This window comes from Anolis carolinensis, unplaced genomic scaffold (genome assembly GCF_035594765.1).
Source record: "Anolis carolinensis isolate JA03-04 unplaced genomic scaffold, rAnoCar3.1.pri scaffold_10, whole genome shotgun sequence".
In the NCBI taxonomy this organism is placed as follows: domain Eukaryota; kingdom Metazoa; phylum Chordata; class Lepidosauria; order Squamata; family Dactyloidae; genus Anolis; species Anolis carolinensis.
Genome location: NW_026943821.1, coordinates 11934608 through 11961950, shown reverse-complemented (window position 1 = coordinate 11961950; position 27343 = coordinate 11934608). Strand labels below are relative to the sequence as shown.

General features: G+C 42.0%; 1 protein-coding gene and 1 long non-coding RNA gene across 4 annotated transcripts in view; one reads left to right on the top strand and one right to left on the bottom strand.

The window, feature by feature from the left end:
* LOC100562035 (leucine-rich repeat and fibronectin type III domain-containing protein 1-like protein) overlaps window positions 1-27343 on the bottom strand; it is a 131005-nt gene that overhangs the window by 6144 nt on the left and 97518 nt on the right. The gene's annotated exons all lie outside the window — the stretch shown is intronic.
* The window catches only part of LOC134293802 (uncharacterized), a 6749-nt gene continuing 3346 nt past the window's right edge, over window positions 23941-27343 (top strand). The window contains exon 1 of the long non-coding RNA XR_010000757.1: window positions 23941-25139. This is a non-coding gene — a long non-coding RNA (uncharacterized LOC134293802). The remainder of the gene's footprint in view (window positions 25140-27343) is intronic.

The window sequence follows — 27343 nt, the reverse complement described above, 5'->3', positions numbered from 1 at the left end:
CTTGTAGTCCTGTTCCTAGTACTATTGTGGCAGACGAAGAGGAAAACATGGGATTTTCGCCGGTTCAGCAAGAGCCGGAGCCTCTTCACCTGCAGGATGTTGACGTTTGCCCTCAAGAATTCAGCCAAACAGGCCTTAGGCAGAACTCCCCCCCGTTTTCCCGGAGGGACAATTATACTAAAGATAGGGGAGTCAGGGAGGCTAATCGCAGAAGCCTGAGAATCGCTGCCAAACAAATGGCTGATTAGGTCTGCTTCCCTTGGGAAATTCTAAGGAGTCATGCATCTGGACAGAGTTGGGTTTCGCTTCTCGTTCTCTAGGGAAAGAGGTGTTCTCTAGGGAATATAGGTGTTTGGCGCAAGGGATACTTTGCGGAGTCAATTGATCAGCTTGAGGAGAGAGATCGTGTGTGGACTTCGTAATCCCAGTTCCTTGCTTCCCGGATCAAGCTTCAAGCCTTGCCCTGTCTCACGGATTTACCACGGACTCTGTTTCATGCTTCATGTTCGTCTTGCCTTCAGTCACGGATCTAGTCGAGAATCAAGTTTATTTCCAGCCTTGTTGTCAAGCTTCATTGGACTTTAAAGACTCTGTTATTCCCCACACTATTGCTTGGCAAAGTGTGTGTTTCGGTCAAGTGGATTAAAACTTTGAACTCTAATATCTTATATTGGACAATACATTTCTGGACTATATTTGACCTTATCTGAAAGGTCTGCTTCTGAACTATATTCTTCACTTGTTTTTATTGATTTTATATATTTCTTTAATAAAGATATTAGATAGAGACTGGTCTCTGTGTAAGGTTATTGGTGCTCTGCAGCCTGGGTCCTGACAGTATTTAAGGCATGGACCACCATGGTCAGATCAGACTTCTCGAGGTATGTTCGCAGCTGGCGCACAAGTTTTAGTTGTGCAAAGGCCCTCCCGGCCACGGCCAACACCTGAGCCTCAAGCGTCAGCCCCGAATCCAGGAGGACCCCCAAGCTGCGGACCTGCGCCTTCAGGGGGAGTGCGACCCCGTCAAGCACAGGTTGCCACCCAATACGTACGACTGACCTGGAGGACTTCTGTCTTGTCGGGATTAAGTCTCAGTTTGTTCACCTTCATCCAGGCCAACACAGCGGCCAGACACTGGTCCAGAATAGTATCAAAAGGATGGTAACTTCAAAATGGCAATAACAACTCAGTAACTACAGAGCTTTTGAACGTTGTACTTCCTGCGTCGTTGCTATCCCTCTGATACTGTTCTTCGTATTTCATTCTTTAATATTTTCAGTTGTCTTCATGGCTAGTTTATTATCACTACATGTAACTGGAGTGTATTGCGTTCATTGTGTTTTATGTGTTTATGTGCATCACTCTGACAGCTTTGGCAATAGAGTAATTCACAGTTTGGATGACTAATCAAAAAGACAAACAAGGTGGACAAGGGCTATCCATATGGGGCACATCTTTCACCCTTCACTTACATCGCAAGAAGCAGACTGATGCTGAAATAAATTGGTGAGTCTTAATGGTGCCAATGCCTCCTTCCAATAATGGTTTTCATCCATAGATCAGATACAAGTGCTCAAAAGAAAGGAGATGGCTGGAGAAATTGAGACAGAGCCTGAGAAAGAGCTAACTCAGGAAGAACACAGTCGGCTCACAAAGCTGTATATTAAAACAAATGCATTGATGGTTTAAAAGGCCATTAGTATAGTTCAGTTCATAAAAGCATAGATGCACAGTCAGTTCATAGATGTAATTTCATTGCTTTAATAAGAATAGATTTCATAACCATCAGAGAGAGAGAGGGGGGGGGAGAGCGGAGTGTTCTGAGTGTTGTTTACCCGCCTTGTGTGACCCCTTGGTTCATAATCATAGAAATTCATAATCTAATTATATAAAGTATGTTCCTTATTATTAACCCTGTCATAATCAGGGGCAAGTTGTGTCTAATTGTAATCACTCCTTTTAACCATCATGTTGCTGGATAATGATATATTTTTTTAAACTCTTTAAAATATTTACTGCAGTCATTTAATAGCTTAGACTGCACTATTTATCTCCAGTACTCACATTCATTTTCGTAGATTTAATTTTTTCAACTACATAGTAAATAGGCTGAGATGGCAGCAAGCGCATTCAAGATAGCAAAGGTTATTGCTAAGGAAAAACACACAAGCAAGGCCGGGGGGGGGGGGGGGAGCTGCAGCAGTTTGTTTTTACCTGAGCCTCCTGGGAAGGGTAAGATCCCTTCTCATTTTCTTTCCTTGCCCACTGCTGATAGAATTGAATGCAAAAGTATATTGTATATTTCTTTATTTACAGTCAGCAATCCAGTGTCATGGAGCCAAATCCCAGGGCTGAATTTCCAAGCCCTGAATCTGGCTTCATAACATAACATAAATAACCCTGCAAGCACCTGGCGGGAGAAGATAAAATGAGCCTGGGAACTCAGGGTTGGAAGTATAAACAATTATAATTGATATAGTGTGGGAATGGTAGTAATGTGATCCAGAGGGTGGGATTTGATGATGATATTTGCGTGTGGTATTACGTTGCATCAGAAGTGATAAAATTGAATGTATGTAAACATTAGGTCATTCTCGACTTTTCCAAAGTCATGTATTCTTCAATAAAGATTGGATTTGAGAGCAGCTATCTTTGATCTGCGTTCAGACTGGTCCTTTGAAGTGAGCCTGACAATTAAGTCGAGAAACCCCGTTCTCACCCTCCTGCGGAATTCGCAGTGAAGTGATAATGAGTGGAGAAGGAGATCAAAGCCCAAATGGAGCTGGGAGGCCTTTGCAAGGGGCCCGGCCGTTGGGAGAAGAGACGCTGCAAGCCATAGCTTCCTCTACGGGGTACCCCAGGCCGAACGGCGTGACCCAGAGGATTCCCAGGGGAGGAAGAGGCGTCTCTGCGGCTGCAGAAACCAGTTGGGGATCTGGAGGAAGTATGCCGGAGACCGTGGCTCTGCGGTTATCCATCCTGGAAACAAACTTATCCAGGCTGTCGGAAACCGTGGGGAGGTTGGTGCCACTATTGGAAGAGAATCTCCAAAAGGAGCCCATCCGATATGGCGCCGAGAGAGAGCCAAGTAAAGAAGGAGATTGGAGCCAGAGAGGCCAGCGAGCATCAACGCAGAGTCCCGTGGCAGCGAGGGGCGAGGGAGATGAGGAATATTGGCGGGAGCTGGAGTTCCGAGACAGAATGGCACGCGAAGTGGAGCGCCAACGAGCTCTGGGAACTCTGAGGCCGCCATCTCCAACAGAGCTCCCAACCCCCCGGATGGGCGTCGGGGTGGAAAGACCACTGGGGCCAGGGATCGGGTCCAGTGGATTAGCAGACGAAGGCGGAGAGGAGCAGGAGATCCAGGAAGAGGAGGAGAATGTGCTGTACGACGAGGGAAGAAAAGAGTGGGGCGCAGCGTGTTCAGAGGGGCCGTCCAAGGTAACCCGATGCAACCCTTCCCCATGCCTCCCAGACAGCATCAACGGGCCGCAGAATGGATGCCAAGGAGGGAAGATCTCAAACTAGAATACGGAGGGGAATCAGCTGAATTGAACTTTTTTCTAATTAGCATCCGAGGATACATGGAAGACAATGCACACACATTCCCCTCCGAAGCAAGCAGGGTTCGAGCCATCGGCAACACAGTAAAGAGAGGAGCTGCAAGCTGGTATGTGCAACTACATGCCAGACGCGACCCATGCCTGAGGTCAGTGCCCCGCTTCCTCGCCGCACTGGAAAACCGGTTCAGAGACTGGCTAGAGCAATTGAGGGCTCGAGACCAGCTTAAAGGAATAAAGCAGAGGGACAAAACGGTGCCCGAATACGCAGAGGAATTCCTCCACCTCGCGGAAAGGGTACCAGAGTGGTCTGAAGTGACCAAAGTGGAATTATTTAAAGAGGGACTACGCCCCGAGATTTTCAGCTGGGCAGCGCACAGAGATGACCCCGAAACGCTCCAGGGATGGATTCAACTAGCGGGGCGCGTTGAATCCACCCTGGCCCAAGTAAAGCGCTTCAGGAGCAGCAGCGGCCAGCAAAGACCGGTGGCGAGAGGTCGAGGAGAAACGAGGAAGCAGGAAAGACCCGGAGGGAGGCCGGGGATTCCCTCCAGAGGAGACGATAACAAACCTAAACCGGGATGCTTTGTATGTGGGAAGACGGGCCATCGAGCAGCAGAATGCTGGGCCCGGAAGGGGGAGCCGCCAAAACCCCCAAAGCCCAAGCCAGCAACCGGGAGGCGTGCGGAAGAGGAGGTGCAAGCCCCAGAATCTTCAGAAAAACTGGTGAGTCGGGACAAACGCATGATAGTAGTGCCAATCTGCCTCTCGGGGCTAGAGAATCGGGCCACCTGCAAGGCATTTGTGGATTGTGGTTGTTCTAGAAACATTATAACTCCGGAATTAGCAGGAGCGCTGAAATGTCAGCAGATGGCGCTTGACTCCCCAATTGCATTTTCGCAGCTAGATGGATCAGTCGCTGCTGGGGAAGTATCTACAAAGGAAATACGGGGGGTCCCATGTAAAATAGGCAAATGGGAAGGAAGAATATCCTTTGTGATAGCCCCTATTGCCACATACCACGTAATATTAGGGATACCATGGCTCGAACAGGCAAATCCTGAAGTAGATTGGAGAGGAAAGAGCCTAGCATTTAAAGAACAGCAGACGCAATGGGAGATAAGCAAAATTGCAGAAGAGGAGGACGAGGGAGATGAAGCAGATGAGATAGACCCACAACTATTGCCACCTGAATACAGAGACTTTGTGGATGTTTTCAATCAGAAAGAGGCCAGTAAATTACCTCCCAAAAGGAATATAGAAGTAGAAATTGAAATAACCCCAGGAGCAAACTTACCAAAACCAAAAGTGTATCCCATGTCTGTGCAGGAGAAGGAGGAATTGAGGAAATATATTGATAAAAACCTGGCGCGAGGCTTCATTAAGCCATCCAATTCTCCTCTCGGGGCCCCAGTGTTATTTAGGAGAAAGAAAGACAACTCCCTAAGATTGTGCATTGATTATCGAAATTTAAATGCAATTACTAAGGACAATAAATACCCTATGCCCTTAGTAAAGGATTTAATTACCGTATTGAAGAAAGGGAGCATATTTACCAAACTGGATTTAATTGAAGCATATCATAAATTAAGAATTAAACCGGAGGATACTTGGAAAACTGCATTTTCCTGCGCATTCGGCCATTTTGAATATAAAATTTTACCTTTCGGATTAAAAAATGGAGGCGGTTGCTTTATGCAGCTTATAAATGAAATACTACACCCATTGTTGTACAGAGGGGTATTCATATTTCTTGATGATATCTTGATTGTGAGCGAAGATAAGGAAAAGCACGTAAAATTGGTCCGGGAAGTTTTGCAGAGACTAAGAGAAGCAAAGCTGTACGCAAAACTGTCCAAATGTGAATTCAATAAAACTCAAATTGACTTTCTGGGGTATCGGATATCTCCAGAAGGGTTAGCTATGGATCCAGCTAAAGTATCAGATGTGAAAGAATGGGGAGTGCCTCAAACAAGGAGGCAATTGCAATCATTTCTGGGGTTTGCAAATTTTTATAAATCCTTCATAAAAGGCTTCGCGCAAATAACCGCACCCCTTACTGAACTTTTAAAAACAAAAGGGAAAGGGGAGACAGCAAAAGTAAAAGCTCCTGGCGCCAAACTGGGTTGGACGCCAGAATGCCAAAAGGCATTTGAAACCCTAAAAGAATGCTTCACAGAAGGACCCATCCTAAAACACCCCGATATCAGGAGCCCTTTCATAATCCATTGCGATGCCTCAGACTGCGCGTACGGGGCAGTACTATTGCAAAAAGATCAAAATGGGAACTTAAAACCCTGCGGATATTTGTCCCGGAAGTTCAGCGAAACTGAAAAATGTTGGCCAATATGGGAAAAAGAGGCATTAGCCATATTAAAAGCCTTAGAATGCTGGCGACACTTCCTCGAAGGAAGCGGAATCCCATTTGAAATTTGGTCTGACCATAAGAACCTCCAGTATTTAAAGTCTCCTCGAAAATTGTCCCCCAAACAAATTAGATGGGCGCAATACTTCAGCAGGTTCGATTTCCAATTAAAGTTTTTTCAAGGGAAGCAGAATGTCTTGGCAGATGCTCTTTCACGCATGCCTCAACACGGAGGCATAACCACAGCAAAAGAGGGAACAATATTCTCTGATAAACAATGGGGCTTAGCTGTCAGGACAAGAGCGCAAACCCAAAAGGAGAACACTGCTATTGTTGAACTCGACGGGGAAGATAATTGGGGAAATGAACTGAAACAGTCTTATGATGGAGATCAGTGGATCGCATCCAACGCAGAAAAGGGGGAGCAGAAGGGGGGATTTTGGTTTGTGAACAAGAAACTGTATATCCCAGCAACATTAAGGATTAAGATTTTGCATCGTTTTCACAATAACCAGAGCGCTGGTCATACAGGAATTACAAAAACAACAAAGGCAATAGCAAAACATTGCTGGTGGCCAGGGATGAGGAAGGACATAAAGAATCATGTTGTTCAATGTGATGATTGTGCCAGAAATAAATCGAGAGGAGGGAAGCCAATGGGATTACTACAAACAGTAGCAGAACCTACCAGACCTTGGGAATGTGTAGCTATGGACTTTGTGGGGGAACTACCGGTTAGCAAAGGACATCGTTATATTTGGACAGTATTAGACCTGTTTTCTAAACAGGCCCACTTTATAGCACTGACGAAACTACCATCAGCCGAGAAACTAGCTGAATTGTACATAAACCACATTTACAAACTGCATGGATGTCCCAGTAGAGTGGTCAGTGACAGAGGAGTACAATTCACAGCAAAATTTTGGGAAAAATTCTTGGAAATGCTAGGAGCAGAAAGGAGTCTAAGTTCTGCTTTTCACCCCATGACAAACGGGGCGGTAGAACGTACTCAGCAGACACTTGGGCAGTTCCTTCGAATGTACTCTAACATGAGACAAAATGACTGGTCTAGGTGGTTGGCTTTTGCAGAACTAGCTTTTAATTCGACTATACATTCAGCAACAAATAAAACCCCCTTTGAAGTGGTTTACGGGTATGAAATACAGCCTTTGCCCCAGTTGCCAAGATGGACAGAGAATGAGGAAACAGAGGCAGGGAAATGGAAAACGCAAATGCTAGAATGCTGGAGTCAAGTGACTGCATCCTTAAAGGAAGCACACAAAAAGTATAAAGCGTTCGCAGACAGAAAGAGGGTGGAAGGCGATAAACTGGATAAAGGAGATCTAGTGTGGTTAAGTACCCAAAACATCAAATTGGGGCTACCTTCGAGAAAATTGGGCCCCAAATATATTGGACCATTCAGAATACAGGGTGTTATCAATGAAGTAACTTTCCAGTTGGCATTGCCAAAAAGTTTAGGGAAAATACACCCAGTATTCCATCGCAGCTTGCTGAAAAAATACATGGGGACTTTGGACAAAATGGACACATAGAGTTATTGTTTGATTTGTTTCAGGATTATGATGAAAGAAGAACCGAAGAGGAGGACGAAGAAAACGAGGGCGCCATGTCATGGAGCCAAATCCCAGGGCTGAATTTCCAAGCCCTGAATCTGGCTTCATAACATAACATAAATAACCCTGCAAGCACCTGGCGGGAGAAGATAAAATGAGCCTGGGAACTCAGGGTTGGAAGTATAAACAATTATAATTGATATAGTGTGGGAATGGTAGTAATGTGATCCAGAGGGTGGGATTTGATGATGATATTTGCGTGTGGTATTACGTTGCATCAGAAGTGATAAAATTGAATGTATGTAAACATTAGGTCATTCTCGACTTTTCCAAAGTCATGTATTCTTCAATAAAGATTGGATTTGAGAGCAGCTATCTTTGATCTGCGTTCAGACTGGTCCTTTGAAGTGAGCCTGACAATCCAGTATAGAATCCCACGTAACAATCATCTGTCCACATCAGTACAGTGTTTACATTAGGTTAGAAAACAAATTAAAATTTAATGCCATTAAAAAAGATCCTTGTATCTTCAGTCAGAGGCTATAGAACAGGGGTTCTCAAACATTTTAAGTGGAGGGCCAGTTCAGGGTCCCTCAGACTGTTGGGGGAGGGGGGAACTATGGTGAAGCAGTCCAAAATTAGGATTGTTGTTGTTGTGTGTCTTCAAGTTGTTTCAGACTTAGGTCAGCCCTAAGTCTAAAGTTTAGGACAGGGGCCAGGTAAATGTCCTTGGAGGGCTGCATTCAGCCCACGGGCCTTAATTTGGGGACCCCTGCTATAGAAACTAGAGTTGTGCGCAGATCTGTTTTCCTTCATTATATCTGTTCTTTCATTACTTTTGTTACTTTTGGGAGCACATAACAGGAAGTCCCCTTTTGTTCCAAAAATCAGCTCGACACGAAAGCCAGCTCCTTGCCTGCTTTTTTGTGAGCAGCCTCCAGATTTCTAACTGGAGCCGGCTACAGGGAGCACACAATGCCCCGATTAAAGCAGCTCCATTGGCTGCCGATAAACTGCCGGGCTCAATTCAAGGTGCAGGTTTTGAACTATAAAGCCCTATACGGCTCGGGCCCTATCTATCTCCGTGATTGCATCTCCTCCTATGAGCCAGTGCGGACCTTAAGATCATCCGGGGAGGCTCTTCTCGCGCTCCCACCACTGTCTCAAATGCGGCTGGTGGGGACGAGGAACGAGCCTTCTTGGCAGTGGCCCCCCAGCTCCCGAATGCACTGCCAAAAGAGATCAGGCAATCCCCTACATTATCCAATTTCCGTAAGGAACTGAAGACCTGCTGGTGTCGGCAGGTTTTTGAGTAATCATATTGGACTACCGCTGATTTCTGGGCCTGAATATATTGCACAAGATTTCCCTAGCCTAAAATGATGCATTTTAATATATTGGATTCATGGTTCCTGTCCCCTTGATCTGGTCATGTAAGTGTTATTTATTGTTATAATTGTATTATTTTACTTTGTTTAATAATGTGTTATTATGTTTTTATGTAATGTTTGTGTTGCTTTTATGACTGTAAACCGCCCTGAGTCCCATCCGGGAGATAGGGCGATATATAAATAAAGTATTATTATTATTATTATTATTATTATTATTATTATTATTATTATTATTATTGCTTTGGAAAGAGTGCATGTGTGTGGCATGCAGGCTCAGAAAGCGTGTGTGCCTTAAGAACAACTTGCCTCCTTGCCTTGGAGAGTGTGTGTGTCGTGCAGGCCCAGAAAGCATGCATGCCTGCCTGTAGCTGAGCGCCTCCTCTAGAGAAAGAATGAGATCTTGCCTCCTTGCCTTGGGAAGAGAGTGTGTGCATGTGTGACACACGCAGGCTCATAAAGTGCGCACGCCTGCCTGCAACTAAGCACCTCTAGAGTAGAGAAACAGGTAAGAAGCCCCATTAAAGAAGCCTCATTAAAGCATGCACCTGCCTGCAGCTGAACACCTCTCCTCTAGAGTAGAAACAGCTGAAATGCCTATGACAGGAAGGGGAGCCTGCCCCCCCCCCCCATATATTTCAGCACCCCAGAGCGAAAACTGATATCTGCTCTCCCAATTTTGGGAGGCTCCCAAAAAACAGATCAGAGCCCCTAGAGAAAGCCAGGACATGAAATGGGTCAAGGTTTACCCAGATTGCACAACCCTATTAGAAACTCCCAGAAAAATATGTTTTAATCAAATCTGGCAATCATCAATTCCACAAAAGTTAAACCCACAAGTGTGGTGGACCAAGTAAATAAATAAATACATCCAGAAGCAAGGAGTCAGAAGCTCACTTGCATGGTTTCTGGAGAAAATGAAGCTTGCCTGAATATGAATTATTGGGTTCTATGAAGTCACTGCTGACTGAAGAACAAGACTGAACTCAAACTTTTATCATTTGTTTTTCTCCCTGCCTAATGCACTAGAACTCACAAAGCCCCATGAATGTGATATAAATTAATAATACAAACATCCATATGCAGAATCATTCCAACCACTAAGGCATAACTTATGTATGTTAACCAATTTAAACTTGAATCAGAGGAATTGTAGCTTAGTGGGCTGAACATCTGCTACACATTTAGAAGTTCTAGGGATAAATCCCCAATAGCATCTCTGAGAAAAAGCAGGAAAGAATCCTGCTGGGGAAAAAACCCTCAAACTCACTGTTGGCAATACAGGCCTAGAAGGATTATTTCTGGATTTATTAAAATATTTCTGTCCTGACCTTTACCAAAAGATCCCAAGGCAGGACAAAGACAAGAGGACAATTTAAATGAGGTTAAATGCAACAATGTAAATGTCTTCAAATGGTTTCAAATGATTCAAGATAAATGCTAAGGCTCTGACTCTGGCCCCTTCTACTCTGCATATAAAATACAGATTATCTACTTTGAACTGGATTATATGGCAATGTAGACTTGTATAATCCAGTTCAAAGCAGATAACATGGATTATCTTATTTCATAATTTAGATTACATGGCAGTGTAAAAGGAGCATCCATGTAAGCAGGCTCTGACTCAGGCCCTTTCTACACTGTCACATGGAATGGCTCCACTCAGGGGAGGGAGGAGGAGGAGAGGCAGCAGCCAGGAGCCTTGTTGTCATGCCTTTTGTGGTTAGTCAGCCTCTCCCCACTTGATATCCCCATTGTCTCGGCACCATAGGAGGGTTTTGCGAGACTAGTTGCTCTCGTTGCAATGATGTAGTAACAGTGAGGCCGCGGACCATATTTTAATTCTTGTGAACCACTGGTGGTCCATGGACCACAGGCTGGCAACCACTGCTCTATGGCTACCTTCCAGTTGAAGAAAGCTATAGAACAACCTAGAGAAACAAGAGGTTCCTAGGAAGAACGTATCAATTAAATCCCATGAATAATCAAACCTGCAATAATCAAACCCACAAAGAAGTTTACTAGAAAACGGCACCAAAAAAACTTTTCATCTCTGTATTATTCTTCCTGATGTCATTATTTGAGGTTTGGGAAACCTTGTTCTCAACCTCAAAATTAATAGCACCATATATGATCTCTACCTCTACACACATAATGGTGTATTTACAGTTTTCATCTGACAGCTCTGGGTGGGAGAAGCCACCTACGCACTGGGTTTTATGAGGTTTGCTCATAATTTGGCAGCTTTACCAGCAGGTGGCATTGAAAGCAACAAATAAGCAACATCACGAAGCTGTAAAGGACTACCCTGACTGTGAGATGCTTCTGAATGACAGTGGTTGTACGGGGTGAAGAAATTGAGTGCTTTCCCCACATTCTGTGCCCATATAGCAGACATTAAGGAGCTCCTCCTGGCCTCATGGTGATGGTGAACCTGGAGACCTTAAGCATCCCACATGCCAGAGTAGGCTGGGAGAGCTGAATTGCTCCTACCTGAAATGAACTGGCAACATTGGAATGGCAGAGCTCTTTTGCAGTTAGTCTCCTTAGGCATTATCCTAAGGATTGTTATGCTCATACCCATAACAATCCTGTATCTGTGACCATTTTCGTACTGGTTTGCACTTTTTACATTTGTCAACTTGATATAGACACAGGGTCTACTCCCATCCCAATTTGCACTTCCAAGAATTTGCAGCACTTTATCAGTCACCTCATTTTTACAATGTTTATATGGTGCACTTTACCCAGTCTATTTTTACAACCTCTCCGTTTTAATCCATGTTTTTATTAAGTTTTTGTCATTTATTTTTATTGGGTAATGTTTAAATTTTTATAATTGTGCATGTCTCTTGTCTATTGTTGTGTTTTATATTGTTATTGTTTTTATTCGGGCTTGGCCCCATGTAAGCCGCCCTGAGTCCCCTTTGGGGAGATAATAATAATAATAATGATAATAATAATAATAATAATAATAATAATAATAATAATAATAATAAAAAATTGGAAGAAAAGCTGATAAGGAGAAGACCTGGCTATGGCTCACAAATGGGACCCTGAAGAAGGAGACAGAAGGCCTGATCCTTGCAGCCCAGGAGCAAGCCATCAGAACAAATGCAATTAAGGCCAAGATAAAAAAATCAGCTGATGACCCAAAATGCAGACTTTGCAAGGAAACCGACGAAACCATTGATCATATCCTCAGCTGCTGTAAGAAAACCGCACAGACTACAAACAGAGACACAACTATGTGGCCCAAATGATTCATCGGAACTTATGCCTCAAGTACCACCTCCCAGCAGTAAAGAACTGGTGGGATCACAAACCTGCAAAAGCATTGGAAAATAAGCATGCAAAGATACTGTGGGACTTCCGAATCCAGACTGACAAAGTTCTGGAACACAACACACCAGACATCACAGTTGTGGAAAAGAAAAAGGTTTGGATCATTGATGTTGCCATCCCAGGTGACAGTCGCATTGACGAAAAACAACAGGAAAAACTCAGCCGCTATCAGGACCTCAAGATTGAACTTCAAAGACTCTGGCAGAAACCAGTGCAGGTGGTCCCGGTGGTGATCGGCACATTGGGTGCCGTGCCGAAAGATCTCAGCTGGCATTTGGAAACAATAGACATTGACAAAATTACGATCTGCCAACTGCAAAAGGCCACCCTACTGGGATCTGCATGCATCATCCAAAAATACATCACACAGTCCTAGACACTTGGGAAGTGTTCGACTTGTGATTTTGTGAAACAAAATCCAGCATATCTGTCTTGTTTGCTGTGTCATAATAATAATAATAATAATAATAATAATAATAATAATAATAATAATAATAATAATAATAAACTTTATTTATACCCTGCCACCACCTCCCCACGGGGACTCAGGGCGGCTCACATTGTTACAAAAGTAACAACACAAATACATTAGCACAATATACACAGGTTAAAACACAATAAGGTAATAAAACAAAAGTTAAAACAAAAGTTAATACAACAGTAATAATAGATAGAGGCAGGGTATAAAAAATACAGTTGTTGTTGTTGTTGTTGTTGTTGTTGTTGTTGTTGTTGTTGTTGTTGTTAGCTACCAGAAGTATAGTAAATCATCAAAAATAAGAAATAGAAAGTCAGACATTATCACTGAGCTCTCCCAAGAATGGAAATACTAATAGATGCCCACAATCCATCTATCCTATGTGCATTACTAATGGGACGTTGGAAGGTTTATGGATCCTGTTTATGGATGTTTGGATGCTAATGGACAGGAAAAGTCATTTGCCTTCCCACTGCAAAGAACTGCAGGTACTTGCAAGTAGACAAAATTAATAACCATCTGTCTGCCAATGTTGAGGTCCTCCCGTCCTGAAAATGTGTTCTGGAGGCCCTGCTGATGGCTGGACATGGAGGCAATCAGGATATCTCCAACTCTGCATAGCTCCTACAGAGCAGCAGCTGTCTGTTTCCACCTGTCCAGATACCTTAGCACCACATCCCATCTGGAAAGAAAAAGGTGAACGACAATGAGAAATGGGCCAGACCTTCAGATTTTGGAGTCCCTCCCCAGGAGGCAAATGTATTGTGTCTCCTTGAGCTTGGATATCTGTTCTTTAATGAGGAACAGGACTGAAAGGGGGATGTTTAAGGTTTCAGTGCACGCAAAGAGATGCAAAGAACCAGTAGATGTCACTAATGCTTCGTGAATATCAGGTACAGAGCTTTCTTCGGATATGAAATTAGTCCATAAAAAAGTGTTCCTAAATATCTTAAAGGCAGCAGCTTGTGCTTGATCTTGAAAACTAAGCAGGGTCAGCCCAGGTTAGTACTTTGATTGGGGGCCAACAATAAATATCAAGTGCTGTATACTAGATTTCAGAGGAAGGAACTGATAAAAACACCTCCAAGTATGCCTTATCTTAAAAAATCCTATGAAATTAATGGAGTCATAATAAGTCAACAGCTGACTTGAAGGAATGCACACACTACACCAACTTGCCCAAAGCTCCACTTTGCCAACTGCTTGAAATCATCGTGCAATCCAGAAAGCAATGACACAATAATTCTTTTTCCTCGTTTTGATTATTTGATTTTTTTTTTAGCAAGACAGAAGCCTGCAGGACAGAAAAGCATTCTTTGTGCCTCTCCCTAAAAGGACTGTTTGGGAAAGCAAAAGAAAAGTGACAAGAGCTCCTCAGTGGAAAAGGCTGAGTATTCCACTGTGGTGGAAACTCTACAAAAAGCTTTTGTTTGCCCTTACTAATCAATTCTTTATTCACAATGGGAACAGAAAGGAGAGTAAACCCAACATACACCCAGTAGTAATGTTAAAGGGCAAAATAAAGGTTCTTCATTGGCTGCACTTAGGGATCCCAAGGGTGATGGATTTTGCCGACCCCACCATATACTATAACCACTGGCACTCAGGGATGAAGGAATGGGAGGAGGCATTTCATAGTTCCACCATAGTAGAACTTTTATGACACATCTCCTGATGTAGGATCACTGCCAAAGCACTTTCTGAACATTCATTTGATTGGTATATTATTCATGTGTAAGTTCCCATACAGAAGAAGTTAAATGTTTTTGTCAGATAGAAAACTTTCACATTGTGCCAAATGCATAATGCACATGGATGCACACAGCACATAACAAGGAGTTCTTTAGTTCAGTTGAGAAACATTAGAGAATTACAGAACCCTCTAGTTTAAGAGACCACTAAGGCCAAGCAGTTTTACCCCTTGCCGTGAAGGAATCCAAACATTCCTGACAGAAGGCCACCGAGCTCTGTTTCAAAGCCTCCAAAGAAAAAGGCTCCATCACACTCCAAGGCAGCACATTCCTTGTGCCAAACAATTCTTACCATCAGCAAGTTCTTCCTAATGTTTAGGTGGGGTCCCTTTTTATGTAGATTGCTCCATATCCTAAATTGGAGGAAGAGAAAACTAGCTTGCTCCCTCTTCCATGCGACATCCTTCCTAACATTTAAACATGGCTATCATATCTTCTCTTAACCTTCTCTTCTTCAAGTTAAACATGCCCAGCTCATGAATCCTCATAAGGAGTCATGGTTTTTAGATCTTTGGCCATTTTGGTTGCATTCCTTTTGACAATATCCTTGTCAATATCCTTTTTTGAATTGTGTCCATCCTTGCATCTTCACAATTTCTACTGCATTTGATTGAGGCAGACTTATGGAGTCCTCCCATTATAGGCAAGACTACAACTCCCATCATTACTCATCATGAAGACTAAGGCTGCTGGGACTTGCAGCTCAACGGCACTCAGAGGAACCAATGACATTGACTCTTAATGTGCGATCTACCAACCAACCAGCCTCTTCCTCAAAAGTACTGAAGATGGACTTTGGGTTTGCATTAGTCCTCTGAAGACTTTTCAAGGAAGGCACGAAGGAGCTATGACTCAGTTCTATTTGGTTCTCTGAGGCAGGACCTGTTCAGCCTTTCCCAAGAATAATAATAATCCCAAAGGTTGTAACCTGAGGCTAAAGCCAGATTTGGAGTGATTCCAAACACACATCATAATTGCCAGAACAGACCGAGACAAAGTAGCCTTCAGCGCTCTTCATAAATGTCTATGGGGATTGCAGCAGGCTTCAGAGAAGAAGTCTTTGGAGATGCAAACACAAATGGAAAGATGATGGGCTCAGAGCCAAACAAGAGCTTTTGTCGGTCAAGCAGAGTAAAACAGCAAAAACTCTAGAACCGCAGAAACACACAGAGAACTGCATTAAAGATCATGTCAGCGCTGAAAACAATATTTCTGCACAGAAAGCACAACATTATTGTAGAAATGTATGCAAACAGACAGACAAACAAAACACATATTTTCATACAAATTCACAAACTCCAAAGCCTCTTGTCTCACTAGGATTCTCCTTGTAAGGATTTGTCAATCTATTTTACAATCATTTTTTGAAATGTTTTCTTTCCGTTCTTTCTCCAAACCCACATGGAAAGCAGTTCAGACATTTCCCTTCTGCTTTGAATGCGATTTCCTGCTTCTTAGCAGGGGGTTGGACTAGATGGCCCATGTGGTCTCTTCCAACTCTACTATTCTATGATTCTATGATTCTATGATTCTGTCTGTCCCTCAGTTACATAAGTAAGAGCAGAATAACACAAGTGGGGAAAAGACCAAAACAGACAATTTTATGCTCCAATATCAGGCAACAAGAAGTCCCAATAGCAGGACATAATATGGCAAACTCTTCCTAGTGTTGTTCCTCTAGCAGCTATTACACAGAGCTACACTACTACGTATAGTCAACCTGACTAGTAGTCATTGATGGCACTTTCACTCTTTCTCTCTTCCTCTAACTTAGGGTGCATCTACACTGTAGAATGAATGTAGATTGACATCACTTCAGTTGGTCTTTAGACTTTTCTGCCAAAGAGTGCTGGTGCCTAACCAAACTACAAATCCCACAATTCCATAGCTTTAATCCACTGCAGTTAAAATGGGCTCAAACTGCATTAATCATATAGTGCAGTGTTGGAAATGGCAACTTTCTTCAAGCCTTCTCTAGTAATGCTTATCTATGATCCTGTTGCATACTGTTTCTGATATGCAACTTCCTTTACTCTATGGTTCTTGAGAAGTTATAAAAGGGGCTTGAAACCACATGCTCGCTCTCTCTCTTTCTCTCTCTCCTTTTGACTATGTGACCTGTTGATAGCTGCTTTGTTATAAGAGAGATGCCCTGGCTGGGTAGCACAGAAAATTATCTCAGACATATCTGAAACAGGACTGATAAGTTTTGTACCTGTGTATGCTGAACACATGAAGGTTGTGAGTAAACCAAATATGTTATTTTTATCCAAATCTCTGCTGTTTTTATGCACTAGCAAATTTCTGTTTTCCTAACAAATCAGAGATAACAGTTGTTATTCAGTCTATCAACTGGAACCATTGCCTTGCATAATTATATCTGATTCTACTCTAAAAGGTTTTTGGCTCTTCTCTGAAAGGATTATCCTTTTCTGAAAAGTTATGATCTCTAAAAAGTGTTTTTCCAAAAGGCTATAAATGCCATTTTTCAAAATGCAGTGACAGCATTACACCCACCCATTCTGGAGCATCCATCAGCCCACTACACTATCAATAATAACTTGTGCTACTGTTCTATTAAAATGAGGCACTTTGAAATTTTAGGCTTCAAAAGACATCCAAGAACCATAACAAGGATGTCAACTCACAACAGAACTTTCTAAAGCAATTGTCCTTAACCTGCTCAGCTGTCTTCCTAAATTTCATGAAAATTTGAAAAACACCCCATGCACAATTAGTGTGATTATTCAAACATTTCATTAATCACTGATTAATCAAGTTTAATCAGAGCTTTCCCAGCCATTTTTGTGTAGAGCAAGTTGGAAGGAATTTTTGAGTATCTCTCGATCATTTCTTATAACAGTACACTTGGGGTGATTGACCCATTTTGTTTTGTCTCCTGTAAAACATGGTCCCTACTTATGCCAAGTGTGGCCTTTGGGGACCTAACGTATTGTCCTTGAACTCCTTTGGAACTTTGTAAAGCCCTCAGACTCCCAAAAACTTTCAAAATTTTCCACCCAATTCCTGAAGAGGGCTGAAAAATACATTGATTTTATTGACACATCCAATTCAAGCCCCTCACATACCCCCAAAACAAACAAAATGTGTAAGTTCCAAACTGGAAGCAACATGACATCACTTCCAGTCACATGAAGTGTGGTGATGTGGCCTTTTTGTTTTGGGTGGGGGGTGTCATCATTTACATTGAGTAGAAAAAAGCCATATGCGTAATTAGCAGTCCGTGAGTCAAGAAGTTGTTGAATCAATGTGTAGCTGGGGAAATCAAGACAGAGAGAAGGACTCTCAAGATTAGCCAAGATTTGGTTCCAAGTTTCCAGGGGGAAAAAGGCAGCATCTCCAAGCTGTCTTCGGAGTCTTTCAAACAGAATAAGTGACAGACGTTGCTCCCAGAGTATGGAGAACGTTTTTTTTAAACTTCCTTATCTAAAGAGGCCGACTGTTCAATGAGAACAGCTGGGACAGCTCCTCCAGCCGAGTGGCTGGTTTATCAAACCTCTCCAGAAACACTCTTGTGCTGCTGATATTTCATAGTGAAGCATGATAGGGGACGCTGGGGTCAAAATGAGTCCCTGTTCCTTCAGCAGTCATCCATATCAATCCAAAAGAATTAAGAAATGGAGGCTAGGATCCTACGTCAGGAACTACAGCTATGGAGACATGGACACAACATCTTCTGATACTGCTGTTGGTGTGAAACACAAGCTACACATTTAACTCATCTGTTGTAATTAGCCCAATTAACTCAGTTTGGACAACAGTTGACATCTCACCCATGGCCAGTATTGTCTTGTGGATTTTACCACGTGCTAAGCTAGAAATGATGTAACTGCAATATTCTCTGCCCAAAGCCACTCCATCTGATGCTATGACTAAAATGACAGACTCTGAGAACATTCTCATAAATAACCAACATTTTTGGACCACATTTTGTGCAGGCTACATAGACCATAGATAGGAACTGCCATGTATGAAGTTGATATTGCCCATGCACACGTTGTCTTCTTTGTTTCTCTGAAATTCTATAAAATACTGATGCTTGAAAGAAACTCCATCTTGCCCAGTGCTTATAGTGGGCTGGACTGAAAGCAAAAAGCCAAAGGTATTATTTGTTGTCTGTATTCCTTCCTGCTGAGTTTCAGGGCTCATCCAAACTCATGTCTCACTTGGGAGGATAGTGCAGGGCAGATATCATATTTCTCTGTGTAATAGTCTGACTTGTTATCCCTTTTATTCCATTACATGAAGAAAAAATGTGTATATAGTATTAGTACTTAAAAATCATGACCTACTGTGCCCATGACAACTTCGACTCATGTATGCAGTCTAGCTGGTATGAGAAGAATCTAGGCTTTCTGTATCACATGACTTACCACCTCATCACATGGACTATTTTTTGTCATGAGCAATGGGTTTTTGACAGTTTTGCCATGGAGCCCCATGGCTCCCACCATATTCTTCCAGGATGGCTCTGAGGCAAAACTGGCAAAAAAAACCCTGCCACCACCACCAGGAAGCATCCCGTCTTTACATAGGAATTTACGGAGACAGCTAGCTTCCTGATGCTTCCCTCATGTGATGAAGTGGGAGGTAGGCAGGATAGTATGGGGCGACAGGTCCCCATGCCCCCAGGGTGGGAGCTGCCGCAATTACCACAATTCACTGTGATACTCAGCGATTATGGTGACACATGTTACGAAGTCATTACTGTATCAATAATAGCTTTGCCTATGTGGCTGTGATGTCTCATGGGCCATGTAGTCCCGTTCCTAGTACTGTTGTGGCAGATGAAGAGGAAAACTTGGGTTTCCCACCGTTTCTGCCAGAATTGGAGCCCTTGCACCTGCAAGATGTTTGCCCACAAGAAGACAGCCAAACAAGCCTTGAGCAGAAATCTCCCCCTTTTTCTCGCCGGATTTATTATAATCAAGATAGAAGCGCTCGAGAGGCGACTCGCAGGAGCGCCAGGATTGCTGCCAGACAATTAGCTGATTAAGGCTGCTTCCCTTGGGAAACTTTAAGGAGTCATGCATCTGGACACAGTAGGTTTCGTTTCTTGTTCCCCAGAGAAAGTGTTCCTGGCGGGAAAACAAGATCCTATATAGGTGTTGGGCCACAAAGGATTCCTTGCGGAGTCAATTCGTCAGCTTCGGGAGTAGATTGTGTGTGGACTACGCTACTCCAGTTCCAGGACCTCGTTCTCGTTCCAGCCCTGCCTTGTTCCCCGGACCTCGCCACGGATTTCGCCACGGACCCTGTTTTTGCTCCTCGCTTCTTGTTACCTTGAATCAAGCCTTGTTTGCCAAGAATCTAGTTTGCTCTCCAGCCTTGCATCAAGTTCCATGGACTAAAGAACCTTTGTCATTTCCCCTCACTTTGCTTGGCAAAGTGTGTGTTTCGGTTATTGGATTACAACTTTGGACTTTAATACCTCATATTGGACATTGTTTTCCTGGACTATATTTGACCTTTCCTGAAAGGTCTACTTCTGAACTATATTTTACACTTATTTTTATTGACTTTATATATTTTCTTAATAAAGATATTAGATAGATTCTGGTCTCTGCGCATGGTTATTGGTGCTCTGCAGCCTGGGTCTTGACAGTGCCCCCCCCCCCCCCCAGCTATGGCTTTTAATTGGTTTGAGTCTGAAAGTTGGTATTGTCACTCTTTTCAACCCAGGGCTTTCAGACTTAACCCAGTGAAGGCAATGATCATACTGGCTTTTGCCTCAACCCAGTTAAGGTTTGTAGCTGCAAAGGAAGCGGATACGCAGGCAAAGTTGTCATTGGCACAGTATGTCATGTGATGTGGAAAGCCTGGATTCGTCCTGTGCAGTTCATCTGCTAGCAATACATTGCAAAGTATAATTATTCAAAACATGTGACAATTATGTGAAGAAAGGCAAGGAAGCAATTTTGGGACCCAAAAAGAGGAGGTGCGACTATTATGCAGCAGTGACTATTATGCAGTGAAATATAGTATTTCAGTCGTATCTGGTACTCTCATTTGAAACCCTACCTTTGAAGTCCTGCAGTCTCACCCTCCCCATACAGCCACTTCCCAGGTGTTGGAGAGTGAGTCAGTGAGTAATGACATGCCCATCCTTATTTTAGTTGCGGTCTGCACAGAGACAGACAGCTTCAGAGAGCCCTGCGGGGTCCTGTCTGGATCCTGCCTCAGCTGTCTGTCTCAGCACATCCAGCAGCCAGGAGACAGACAGCTTCGGAGACCCCTGCTTTCTCATACTCTAATAGTGCTGTTTTGTGGGATATGTCTTCAAAGGTAACTTTGATTATTTTAATTATAACTGTAGATATGAACTGGAGTAATTACAATTAAGGCTTTCCATGCCATAATTACTGATCAGGACGGCAGCAAAAGCATTATCAAATCTTTACGAACTTCTTTTCGGCATGCATGGCCACACCTTTTGGCATGCATGGCCACACCAATTTATTTTTCTACAAAAAAAAAATCACCTTCCATTTTAGGGTTGTACTGATTCTTTTGTTTTGTAATAAGATTTAAATATTTATAACACTTTTGTCATGTTGCTAACCATTCCTACTACCTCCGGAAGCTGTGTCATGCAGATTTAATAACCGTACAAAATGTGTCCCAGAAAGAGAGCCTCACAGCGGGCTCCGCGGCTATGTTGAAATCAATTTCGCTTTCCCTGCCCCGTTCTCCGGTGCTCCGCCTCCTCCAGAAATAGTCTACTTATTCATTTAGAAAATGTACGCCCTGATCTTTTACTGCAGTCATAAACATTTTTAAAAGTCCCCCACACAATGTAATCACCGATACTATAACATTTGTCATTTACAGATTATGGAAAGAGGAATAAAAATATAACCCGAAAACCCCACAAGGATTGGCCTACTTAAGCATACTCTCCAACTCACCTGACTTGGCAGGAATGGCCCCACTTAATCCTCTGCTAGCCCATTTTCTCACCTGCCTTTTCAATACCCCATTTTCTCTCACTCTAATTTCCCCCTTTAACCTCATGTTTTTTCAGTTGCTGTAAACCACGCTCAAAAGGAGAAAACAGTCTACCTAATCTGATTGTCTAGGCTGCCATAAAGCCCAAAGAGTTTTCAGCAAACTCCAGAGTATCATCTGACTTTGCTAAATGCAGGACAAGAACAAAATTAGTAAATATGCAAAGAATTACAAGTCTACACTATGTTCCATTCTCCAGTCATAGGCAACATAGCAGGCTCTGAATATCATCCTTCAACAGAACAACTATGAGCAAGTATGCTGTTGCTTTCATGTCCTGCTTGTAAGCAATTCTCTGGGGCATCACATTAGTCATTGTGGAATCCAGAAGTGGAGGAAAATGGACTTTTGGCTGATTTAGCATCCTTAATGTCCTTAACTTTTCAGTAACCGTTAAGGCACTCATAAGGAAATGCCAGGAAAAATACCAACCATTCGATCAAGGAGGAAGTTTACGAATAGAGCTCATTGGCAAGGAAATGGAGTGACAGCACCCCGGTGGCCGGAACCGAGCACAAGCCTCCAAGATGCCAAAAATGGGAAAACCTATATGTACACCTCTATGTATGTACAATTATCTGTCTGTCTGTCTGTCTGTCTGTCTATAAAATGGCATTGAACGTTTGCCACATATGTATGTTCTGTGATCTGCTCTGAGTCCCCTTCAGGGTAGAAGGGCGGAATATAAATACAGAAGAGTCTCACTTATCCAACATAAACGGGCTGGCAGAACATTGGATAAGCGAGTATGTTGGATAATAAGGAGGAATTAAGGAAAAGCCTATTAAACATCAAATTAGATTATGATTTTACAAATTAAGCACCAAAACATCATGTTTTACAACAAATTTGACAGAAAAAGGAGTTCAATACGCATTAATGCCATGTAGTAATTACTGTATTTACGAATTTAGCACCAAAACATCACAATGTATTGAAAACATTGACCTCAAAAACATTGACTACTAAAAGGCAGACTACGTTGGATAATCCACAACATTGGATAAGCGAATGTTGGATAAGTGAGACTCTACTGTACTGTAAAATAATAAATAAATACAATTTAAAATATACAAATATGCAAACATTAAAACAGGATTACAGGATTGTTTATGCACTTTATTAAAGCTTTGGATATTGTGTTTTATATGCCCGACCCCTTTTATCTCCAGTGGTTGATGCTGTATCATTACAGCATGTTACATATTCTGATTATATGTGTTTTATTGTATTTTTAAAATGTTTAAATTGTTTATTTTATTTGACTTATGTTATTACTGTTTTGTTTTGATATTCATTGTAATTGCTTTTGTTTTGGGCATTGCCCCATGTTAGCCACCTTCGGGGAGATGGTGGCGGGATAGAAAAATAAAGTATTATTATCTAAACAGTATTTTAAAAATCCCAGTTAAAAGCCATCAAAACATATTCAAAGTAAAAAAACACAGCACCACCTGAGTTGATTTTAAAAACCTTCTTCTTTAAAGGAACGTTAGCTGATACAAATTACTAACATCTGACTTACAAATGACTCATACATAAGAACGGGACTGAGACAACAGAAGGTAAGAGGAATCTACCCCTCAGAAGGGAAATTCACTCCTGAAAGAGTTATCAATGGGGAAAAGGTGTCTCCACTGAAGCTTTCTCACCAGTCGTTTCTACGACAAGCCAATTTTTTCAAAATCCAATTATCACAGGGAGAGAAAGTGAGGTGAAATGTTCTGAACAGGGTCACAAGCAGCAAAACAAACACCACAGAGGTGTTGACCCTCCCATATGTTATCCAAAGCTAAATGATATGGCTGAAGTTACATTTTTAAAAATATACCTGTTTCAACATACAGACAAATTCAAACCTACAGAATCTATCTTGTTTGCAACTTGGGAACTGCCTGTAATATGAAAGTGGCCACTCTCAAGTGTAAGGTTCTTGTGGAGACTAGATGGTCTCTTTCCTTGCACCCTTTTATCAATGAGTAAAGACGTGTTGTCGAAGGCTTTCATGGCCAGAATCAATGGGTTGCTGTGAGTTTTCTGGGCTGTATGGGCATGTTCCAGAAGCATTCTCTCCTGACGTTTCATCCATATCTATGGCAGGCATCCTCACAACCTCTGAGGATGCCTGCCACAGATGTGGGTGAAACATAAAGAGAGAATGTGGAACATGGCCATACAGCCCGAAAAACTCACAGCAACCCAGTGATTCCAGCCATGAAAGCCTTCAACAACACACTCTGTACAGACTCATTAGCACAAAGTGTACTAATAATCTTATAGAAAGCGCTCTGTACATCCTGCCATAGATGTGGGTGAAACACCAGGAGAGAATGCTTCTGGAACATGGCCATACAGCCCCGAAAACACAGCAACCCAATGGATAAAGACACTAGTTTTTATAAAGTTTTAGAAAGTGATATTTTTAGTAGAATCTTTTATCTCTTGCTCTTCAAAGGATATGTTTCACATAGTTTTAATCCTATAGACAGTTTATTGGCATTTGAAACATTTTTTATCTACATGTATTTGGAGTGTGATTCCTTTTTATCTTGTAAGCCACCTTGAGCCCCACTTTGAGAAAAAGTGGGATATACATAAACCAACACAATGCAGCACAGCTGCTGCTTCAGCACCAGCATCTCCAGACCTTGGGTTCTTCTGTTCGCAGCCTGATCTAAACACAAAAAGACATATTTTGATAATCCGCTCTTTGAGGTTCAGTCCTTTTAAGGCTCTTCGTGGAAATGTCAAACTCATTCCAATGCTGTGCTGTAAAGGAAGCCTTCTGGCACCTGGCCAAGGACCAAAGATTGAGACAGCTGGCATGCACTCTCGGGGGCATTCAAAAACGCTTTGGAGTTTATTTAAGTCAGCAAAGAAAGTTTTTATTGTCCAGAATGGCAAATACATGAAGGAGAGGTGTACAAAGAACCCAACTAAAGATTTGGAAGAATATCCTTGAATAGATTGGTTCATTCCAACTAAAATATATCCACTAATTCATTGAATCTATATAACAATTAATAAGGAAGAATGTCAAAATTGTAAGGATGCATACCATGATTTAGGATTTGCAGCATTTATTTGATTTATATTATGCCTAGACTTAATGTCAGGAGAAAACCTTTACCTTTACCTTTCTCCCAATGCAGGATATAAAGCACAGAATGAGAACCCAATTATGTTGGAAATAGCAACCTTCTTCAAGCCTCCAGGAGTAATTTGTTTGTATATCATTCTGTTTGCTTATTGAATTGTATATGTATGTTTTGTTATGGAGCTTTCCCTTTATGTTTCTTGAGGTTGTGGAAGGGCTGCAGGCCACATGGTCAGATCTGGGACGGCTGAGATCTGAGACTCCATTTTAGAACAGAGATGCTATGGAACACAGAGATGCTATGGAGCAGAGAGATGCCATGACATACAATGGAACAGAATAAATGCTTTAGCCATGAGATTCTTTAGACTTCAGACAGCTTAGAGCACTGAACATCAGACACCATGTAGACTTTGGACTGTAAAGAGCAAACTCATGTTGCTCTTGATTAGAAGAATGAAGACCTGTGTTAGCTGCATAAAGAAACTACTTCATACCTATCTGTAACCGGATTGACAAGTTATGTACCTGTATGCTGAATACATGAATGTTGTGAGTAAACCAGATATGTTATTTTTAATGAAGTCTACTTTATTTTTGTCTCTTGGGAGCATGACATAGAAATAAGATGTTTTATGGGAGAGATGTTTTTGGGCACTGAAAATAAACACTTCTGAAGAACTACTGTTTGTGTGCATTGGCATAATCTCTGTTCCTAATAGATCAGAGACAACTAGTCTAACAACTGAAAGGCCAAATTGCCTTGCATAAGTACATGTGAATATATACCACTGAAGAGAAGATTTTACTCAAATGAGCTTTTGGCTCTTCTCTGGAAAATCATACAAAAGGTTATGATTTTCAAATGGTTGTGAATTCCATTTTTCACCAAAAAGTTATGGAAATTCTGGTTTTCCAAAAGGTTACAATCTCTTAAAAGGTGGTGACTTTCCAAAACGTTCTAACCAGAATCTGAATTTGACACAGCAAGGCCACAGAAAATTGCCTGAACTTTTGTGCATTTTTGGTCATTACCCGAGTAAAACGCAGCCCCTTAAGATATGCAGTCACCATGCTAATGAAGTCAAAATAATTAAATATAGCAGCATTATGGATGTGCCCACGTGGCCTGCCAAGTGCGCCAAGAAATACGATCTACTAATTAGTGATGTAGCTGTGATGCATTAAGGTACGCTTCGTAATTTCCATACAGAAATGCATAAATGATTAGTCCGTTGTCTTGCTCAGGGTGTCTTGTTTGTTTTATGGTCTTGGGACCCAGACACCACTGCAGCTAAAATAAAGTTTTGTAGTCTTTCACTCGGTGTTTTTATCTGTGAAACTCTCCAAAGACCAGACCATGGAAAGGGACCAGTAGATAATGAAGCTGTTTGAGCAAGGGAATAATATGCTCCTCATAATCACCAGTCAGGGATAAAACTATTTATGAGTATATTTTAGAGACACTAATATCTTATTAACCGGAGATCCAGTGCTGTGTGTTAAAAGCACACCCTGATGTTGTAGACTTCTCAGATCATCCACTATGCGGGGAATGCAAAATGTCCTTGGAATATCATGTGGGTTGCTATGCAACTGCAATGCAATAGAGGGGCCATGGCTTTTAGCCTTCTCTTTGTCTATCTATTCCATCACCCACGGTTTTTGCATTGTACCAGTGTGGCACCATGTATCTTGTATGGAAATCGTATTTCACATTGAGTGATTCCATCTCTTGTAGTATTGACTCATTATCCCTTGTTCATTCCAAAAGGACAGGGGATAGTGGTCAATATCACAAGAGGCTAGTTGGGTTTGGACAATAAATGAAACGTAACCTTCAAAGCAGGCATGGGCAAACTTTGGCCCTCCAGGTGTTTTGGACTTCAATTCCCACAATTCCTAACAGCCGATGTAGGGATGGCCATCTTCACATGGCTTATGTAATGGTGGTGGCAGCAGTGGTATGAAAATCAGAAGATCAGCAGAAGACCACAGAGGAAATGCCTAAAGGACCCTATGTGGATTACAAGTTGCCTGTCTGCTTTTTAAATAATTAAACCTCATCTCAATGAGTTTTTAAAGATGACTGAAATAAGTTTTGAGGCTAATAGAAAAACTTGCATCAGGTGGATGAACATCAAGCCAAGTGCATTGTTTTAATCTATATTTGTAAACTGCTCCGAGCCAAACTGGGAGTAGTGGTATATAAGTTTAATAAATAAATAAATAAAATTGGGAAGGAATCCATTGTGTGAGACCACCAAAAAGACCCTGTCCTTCAGAGAAAGCGAAGCCACATTCAAAACCAGGTGCAAACTTCTATCCAAACTGAATGTTTTTTTCCAACTCTAATAATAAATAATAAATTTTATTTATACCCCACCACCATCTCAGGGTGGCTCACAGAAGCACTCCAAGTGCCGGACATAAAATAAACAGTACATAAGCAGATAAACAATTATAACATAAATTTAAAATAGTGAATTGTACATTACTTCCATTTTATCCAGATTCTGCTTGTTGGCTTTCCTTCATTGAGAAGGTAGCCCATAGTTTGAGATCACCACAAAAAGTCCTCATCCTTCAGAGAAAATGAAGCCACATCCAAGACAAGATGCAAACTTCTGTCCGGACTGAATGTTTTTTCAACTCTACAATATATTCACTTTAGCCAGAGTTTGTTTAATGTGTTCTCAAAGGCTTTCATGGCTGGAATCACTGGGTTGCTGTGAGCTTTCTAGGCTGTATGGCCA